Genomic DNA, 8,236 nt, shown 5'->3' with positions numbered 1-8,236 from the left:
AAGGATGAGCTGGATTGCTCCAAGGCAATCGTGAATGAGTGAATTGCTGTTCCAGCACGCAATAAGCCTCATGGAAATTCCCATCTTGCCAGAGGCATTGGAGACAGCCAGCATATTCAGGCTGCCCAACTCTTAAATGCCCAAACTGAGCTGCTTTCAAGCCCACCTGTAACTATTCTGTTTGTCTTCTGGGAGAAGGTGCCTCTTTCTAATGGGCATAATGGTAGCCCAGCTTTACTAGGCTGAGTTTATAAATACCTGTCTGAGACTCTTTCTACTGGCACCAGTTGCTTTGGAATAGACCGTAGTGTAGTATAAGGTTATACCTCTAAGGGCTCCACTATCTTCTCCCCCCTCTCTCTTTTTATGTATAAAAACCTATTATTAAAAAGTTAAAGTTTTCAGTAATTATCCGAGCCCCATGAAAACAGCTAATAAGTTACAGTAAAAGTAAAAAAACAAAACAAAACAAAACAAAACGAAACAAGACAAATATGAAAATAGAAGAGTTAATTTCAGGAAAGTTCAACAATTTAACAAGTTAACCTCACCATACCGATATAGTGCATTAGACATAAAGCTCACTTTCAAACAGGGCAACGATAAATACCTGTAAACCCCTTAGAGGAAACAGAGGAAAACAATATTATTTCCTTTGATATTTACCTTATGTTTATTAGTGAAGACAAATGAATTTGATATTAATAATATGCATGCTCCATGGTTAATAGAATTTGAACAATTATGAACCACAATTAAATGTCTTGGAGACGTGCAGAAAAACAAATAAAGGCTGGAAGGGACACTGCCATCTAGCGATGTGATAAAAAGTTAACCAGATCATCCATCAAAAAAAAATCTTGCTGGTGTTTTAGAGAAATAAACAGAATTCTCAAAGAAGAGCTAATACACTAAAGCTTAACAGACTCATAAATTGGGAGGCTGATTTTCTTATCCATTTAAAAAATAATCCTATCAATGACTGTGCTTCAGTATGAGATAGCTCTGCTTATAAAGAGACAGATATATATCTCTAAGAAAGTGAAATATTCTCTTACAAAAAAAATTTAATCCTGAACATAATTATACTTGTGTTTTCTACAATAAAATCAGACAAATATAAAAGAAAATTAATCAGACTAAACTAATATCAATTAAATGTAATTGCTTCACTGTTGGCTCTGAACTCCAGCATTTCTGTTGCTGTGCTTTGTTGCTATTACATTATTCCACAGAAACAGTGCTGAAACGTTCATCAGGATATACCTGATGATCTGACTCCACTTCAGGGTAGATTTTTTTTGCTATGCTATAAAAAGGAACTGTCTCTTTCCCTCTTCACAAAAAGAAACTTTCAAGAATCTCAGGTAAAGCAATGTAGTGCTGGCAACCTGTTTAAAGGCAAGCCCTGTACCTCTATTGATCTACTACAACATTTCTAATGAGTTCTGTATCTGAATTCATCAAAGAGTGATCTCAGAACTATAACGATATTTTTTGAGTGTTAATTGCTTTGCTAATGGTGAATCCATATCCATTGTATTTATCTGTTGTATTCACCATATATACCCATTGCATGTATCCATTCTACTCACCATTAGTAAAGCAATTAACACTCAAAAAATATCATCGTAGTTCTGAGATCACTCTTTGATGAATTCAGATACAGAACTTAGTAGAAATGTTGTACTAGATCAATTGAGAATTCATTCTATGAAAGTAATTGCATTAGTGAAAGGGTTAAATACAATTCACCTGAGAAGGGAAAGGATTTAAGATAAAAATTAACAGGAAAAAGCAAGGACATCTGGAGAAAAAAGAAATATGTTGCAACAACAAGATATCTCTTAGATATTATTCTGTGCATAATAGAAAGAGGAACAAAAATAAAACAAGACACAAGGAAAAAGGGAATAAATATTGATATTGCAGCAGCAATTGACTTGACATCGTAATCTCTTGTCAAGCTGCACAGTGTCTCTTACTCTTGCATTGACATACAGCAGCTCCAAATGTCATCCTAATTATACTGGCGGAGCAAAGTGTCCTTAGGGAAATACAAAGTGGAAACAAACACATACAGTTTTCCCATGCTGTGGGAATGGCACTTACACTTCCATTTTAGTGCTGAGGAATACCACGTTCCATTTGGATCTAAAACATTAGCCATCGTTTATTTATTTGTCTGCTTTTGCCTTTAGTATCCACTATAGATATTTACATCTGTGATGATGGTATTTCTCTGCAAAAAGCACAGCTATTTTTTTCAAATCTCTGTTCTAAGCAAAATATATGTCCTATAAAGGGCCAGATGAATTACTAAAAACAAAAGTACACTTCATTATAATTCTCAGATTTACTTTTTCTTTTGTTCTTTTCTCTCTATATAGAGAGCCCTGTTGCCACAAGACCAATGTTTTAATATTTTTTCTCTCACGGGGTGCTTGTGAAGAAGGAATGTATGATTAATCCCTTTAAACAGTTGAAGAATAGATGCACGGAAAGAAAAAGGCCAGATCTTCAGAAAACATAGCCATTATGATTTTTACCAACAGGAGAAAAACACAAACATATTCCTCTTTGAATGAGGATAGACGTATACAGAGATAAATTTCCTTGCAGAGGTCTGAAAGGACACATTTCCAGACAAGGTAATGCTATAAAACCAAGCTTCTTTTCACCTTTGGGGAAAAGAAAATGTAGTAGCCAGACAAATAGAAACATAGTAGTAGTAGTAGTAGTAGTAGTAGTAGTAGTAGTAGTAGTAGTAGTAGTAGTAGTAGTAGTTGTAGTTGTAGTAGTAGTAACAGCAGTAGTAACAGCAGTAGTAATAGTAGACACTTCTGACTTCAGATATCTCCTGGAGTGGCTCTTCCTATATTAGAAAAAGTTGCAGTGCTATAACACAGTACACAGATCAGAAATTTGCTGGAAGGGACAGCAGTACATGGCAGTGACCAGTGTGCAGAGCAGACCGACACATTTCTTTCCTAAATTCTTGAAGATGGAGTTTCTACACCTGGAACTCACAGATGTTCTTTTTTATATGTTCAGCCACCACAGAAATTTTTGTCTTTATTCTAGCAGGACATTTCTTTTTGGTTGTAGGGGAAGGTGCCCACAGAAAATCACTCTCCTTTCCATAGCACATACAACCTGTCACATTTTATAGAGTAGTTCACATTCACTTTCATCATAAAGCTTTCAAAGGGCCATATCATATAGAAAGGAAGGTTGTTCTCAGAAGTGAAACAAGATGGTTAACTCAAAAAGTACTAGCTCCATATGTTAAAATTATTTCCTTAGTGGAAAAAGTTGAGAATAAATGAAAGGTTTGAGCAGCAGCCAGGGGATGCACATCGTTCTTCTTTTCTCACAGAAATTGCATGGGATGGCTTGCATCAACAATATTTTCTCTACGTAGTCTCCTCAATGATAAGAAATATTTATGCATGTGCAGTCCTGGGCTATTTGAATTTATTGTGTTGGTGGGCTCTATTTCTCCCTTATGAGTTACACCCTCACTCTCCTCTGAGGCTTTATCAGAACAGGGCCACCACGCAAAGAATTTTCATTTTGCTTTGACTTCTCTGACATAGCCTCAAACCAAAGTTTGTGTTTTTCAGTTCTGCTGTTTTCTTCCACTATTGTGCTAGTGTTAACACAATAACCTGAACCAGGAGAAACGGTATACAATTAGAAGAGGTTTATTGTTAAACTTTTCTGTAACTTGTGTGCTAGAAAATATAAGCACAATATAAACTTTAAAACCATTAGCATGTGACAAAGAGTATTGCTTTAGAAGCCATTAATTAAATATAATCCACACAATTTACCTTACCCCAGTTAAGAAAGTTTCAGCTAGCTCTACGAATAATATTGGCACAGTATTATATTACAAGAATAACACTGAAAGTAGCAAATAACTTCTAACTCTGCCTGGCATTCACTGGTAATAAACTGTATACAGTGGTATATAATGGTTTGATATATTACATTGTGTGCCATTGTATATATACCGTTAAATGTACACATCATAAAATGTATTACATAATGTATTCTAGGACTCTAAGTCACAACACGTATTGTTCAGTATAAATTTATGGGCTTTTATAATATTTTTCTTTAATTCTGAATTATTTTTCCATAATACACCTGTAGATTAATAGAAGCAAAATATAGAGAAACCTATGTAGAGAAACCTATCACAAACAGCAAAATAGTTAAACACCGCAGCTAATTGATTTCATGTAAATGATAATTAAATGGATAATACACTTGTTTAAAATTTAGATTAAAAAAAACAAAACCAAAACCAAAACCAAAGAGCTAAACCAACCAAACAACTTGCTATCATAGATGATCTGGAAAAGGGTTTTCCTTGGTTCTTAGGCAGCTCCAAAATTCTGAATTCTCCTATGCTCCCTGTTTACAATCCTTGCCATCTCTTCTTTTCTTTTTTTTTTTTAAGTATCACCACTGTACTGTAGCATTATAAAAGTGGAAGACAGGAAATAAGAGGTTTTTGGGGTTAAAATCACTGCCAAACTTTTTCAAAAACATGGTTACACTGTTGTTGCCTGTTACTACTAACACTGACCCTCCAGGTGGCATGGCAGGTGAAAGACACTTGGACACAGCAGTTTTTAAAGCTTTTTTAATTCCAGGCTTGTCTTGGAAAGCCATCTCCTTTGGAAGATATGAATGGAAGATAAGACTGAATTTTTGATCAGTTGATTTGCAGATTTTTTGTAAAAAAAAATAGTTAATATAAGAAAAGAAGCAGCAAGATGGGTAGGAAATTGGCTAAAAGGCCACACTCAGAGAGCGGCAATCAATTGTTTTTACTCAGGCTGTCAGCCTGTCACAAGTGGGATGCCCCAGGGACCAACACTGGGCCTCATGATGTTCAACACCTTCATAAACAATCTGAATGATGGGATTGAAAACACCTTCACCAAGTTTACTGATGGCATCAAACTGGGTGGTGAGGTGAACTTGTCGGAAGGGAGAACCATCTTACAGAGAGACCTGGACAGGCTGGAACAGTGGGCTTGCAAGCGCAGTTTGAAGATGATCAAGGAGCTGGAGAACTTGCCCTATGAAGACAGACTGAAGGAGTTATGTTGTCTCTTCCTGGAGGAAAGAAGGATTGAGGGGGGACCATCACAGTATTCCACAGCAGTTAAAGGGCAGCTACAAAGAGGACAGAGGCTTTCTCTTCACAAGGAGCCACATAGAGAAGACAAGTGGCAATAAGTACAAGTTGCACTGGGAGAGGTTTTGTTTCGACATGAGAAAGAAATTTGGTACAGTAAGAACTAACATTCACTGAAACAACCTCCCCAGGGACATGGTAGAGTTCCCGTCACTGCAGGTTTTCAAGATGCTGTTGAACAACGTGCTAGATAATCTCATCTAAGCTCCTTTTCACATGGAAGGTTGGACCAGATGATCTTTCAAGGTCCCTTCCAACCTCAGCTGTTCTATAATTCCATGAAAAGGTGGGAACTGTAACCAGAATGGTCAAATAGGTGATTGGAGAGATTCTAGATGATGTTGATGAAGAGTGCACTACTGGGGACCAATGGTTTTATTGCCTCCTAGGGTAGAAGTGATGTAATGTGAAAAACATTTCAACTGAAAGCGAAATGTGAGGCTTTGCAAAAATTGAATAGATCTATATTATCTCCCATCACTCTAAGCAGTTGTTCATAAACTAGCCCTCATTCCTGCTCCTCATTTCCACTCGAGCATCTACTTTTAAATGTAAATACTATCTCTACCACAGAAATCAAAAGTCTGACAGGTCAGATTTTGCTGGGGAGTACACAGCTGCTCAGCTTCCCTGAGTCAAGACAGCTATTGGAAGAGAGAAAGCCATCGGAACACCATCTTAGCAAGGTTGCTAGATGCTTCTTATGGCCTTATTGCTTTTTTAATGCCTCATTGAAAGGTATTCTCTTACAGAATGTATGTAAGTAGGATAATCTGAATATTTAATATTCTCAGAATTATGCCCCTCTAGAGCTAATGATTTAAAATAATGGTCCCATTTATGACAGAGAAAAGGTGTTTAAATAAAATATAGTTATCATTTATTTCACAGTTGATTTGAAACACATTGTTGAAATGAATGTTTTGGGCTGCCTGGAAAAAAAAAATAAATGAATGAAAAATCAGTCAAAACTCTTAAGCTTTCTAACAGTGTGTATTTGGGACAAAGGAAAGAGAAAGGCTGTGATTGAAATTTGTATTACCACAGTGATTTCATGTTTTCCACTCTCAAGTCTACCGCACCACTGGAAACTCTTTAAAGAATCTAATGAAAATAACATCCCTGTAGGTAATTACGGCAGGAAATGCTGCAGTCGACTGACTACACCTCCTGTCATGTGACAGAGAGGTAATCTTTCATCCCTCTTTCCTGTCAGACAGCTGAGAACAAAAATAAGGAGCAGATTTTGTCAGCATGCCTGCATGTCACAGTAATCGTTGCTCTCAGTGGAGCAGCTAAAGTCAGCAAATTGGCATTAATTTTAAAGCATTTTCAACAGTTACCACTGACTCCTATATGTATGTCTCACTCAAGTGGATCCATTGAAGACAAACAGATTACTTACTGCGTCAGCTACAGTCAATGAGAACAGAGGTAACTCCCGTGTAATCAAACTCAGCTTATATGTGAAAATGCGAGACTGACACTATCGAATAAATGGCCCTCAAGTCCTTTTATATATTTTAAATGTGACTTTACCTGGAGAGTCAACACCTTCCTTTCATTGTAAGCCTTACAGCTTCATATACTTTGAACCTGAGCTCTTTCAGAGAGTCTGTGAGTTGCCGAGATTACAGATATTATATCCTATTTAATCAAGTACCTTAGGATTCTTTCAGGCATGCAGACTTTGAGAAAGAGTAACATCTCAAAATTCAGACTGGCTTTTATATATTCTGCATAAACAGAAAACACATAAGAAGCATTTTCCAAGACAGAATTATGGAGAAATTTGTGTTGCTTTAGTCAGAAATCTTGAACTGGAAAATATTTGATTAAAAAAAAAGTCAGAAAATACCCGAGAAAGTCAGGATGAAATGAGGAGAGGTATAAGGACCTGAAATGGAGACAGAGTATTGCAGATGGAAGAAAACAGTTAAAGTACCTTGAGAGATGAGTTTTGGATAAAACAAGTCAGAGAGTCTGATACTAAAGTATCTGATATGCATAAATTATATGTTTTAGCATTTGTTCTTTTGAAATTGCTTTTAATCTTATTTGTCACTTGTTGCCAAAAAGGGAATGCTTACAGATACCCCATTGCTTCATGCACACACACACACTCGTGCATGCAAAAACAGAGAGAGTGAGAGAGAGAAAAAAAAAGTCACACTGGCCAATAGAGAGCATGTTTCTGGACTGAATTGTTTTACTATGAATGAGATAGAAAACCAGTTTGTCTGATGTCATTATATGATACCTTCTAATGAATAATCATTTTGAAATGGCTTTTCACTATCATCTTTAACAAATGTGTTCACTCTACAAATTCAGATATATTATTCTCTTGCTAAAAAACAGAAATTGGAAGGGAAGAAACATGAAATAACACTATGTGGGTAACTATGTTATGTTTTCAATTTTTTTTTTCTGGAGCCTCATTCAAAGCAAGAAAGTGTCCCTGAACATTTCTCTAAAAAATTTCGATAGTGTCCCTTCCAAAAGATTATGTAGCATTTGTTCTTTTTTTTTTTTGGTTGTAACCTGAACACAGATATTGTAGCTTGTAAGAATATTCTGCTACTTCGACTAGAGATGCTGGGGATTCTGTCTTCTTTGTAATGTAAGACCATGGCTTGAGAACATTTTTTTTTTTACCTGCTTTGAACACTTTTCCTACTTCTTCAAAGAGCTCCCTAGTGCCAAACCCAATTCAGGTAGGAAGAAATCAGGTAGGTCAACATCTCCAATGTCTCCATTAAATTCCTGTGCACTACTGGTTCAGGTCTTTCTAACCCCTTCTAAAACATGAAGTAGTTTTGAGAGATTGCTTGCGGTCCCCTTCCTTTCCCAGCTAGCTGCTATGAATATCCTTACAGCATTTCCATGGGGAAAATGGGATCAAATCCCCTTAGGCGCGGAATAGACCTGAAGGTGAGCAAGTATTGTTGCTACACTGCCACCACAAGCTTTAAAAGGAGCAAACTAATTTTTTGGTCGTAACTTGCCATTTGTTGG

This window comes from Vanellus vanellus, assembly GCF_965231255.1.
Source record: "Vanellus vanellus genome assembly, chromosome: 3".
Classification (NCBI taxonomy): Eukaryota; Metazoa; Chordata; class Aves; order Charadriiformes; family Charadriidae; genus Vanellus; species Vanellus vanellus.
This window is presented reverse-complemented; position numbering follows the sequence as displayed.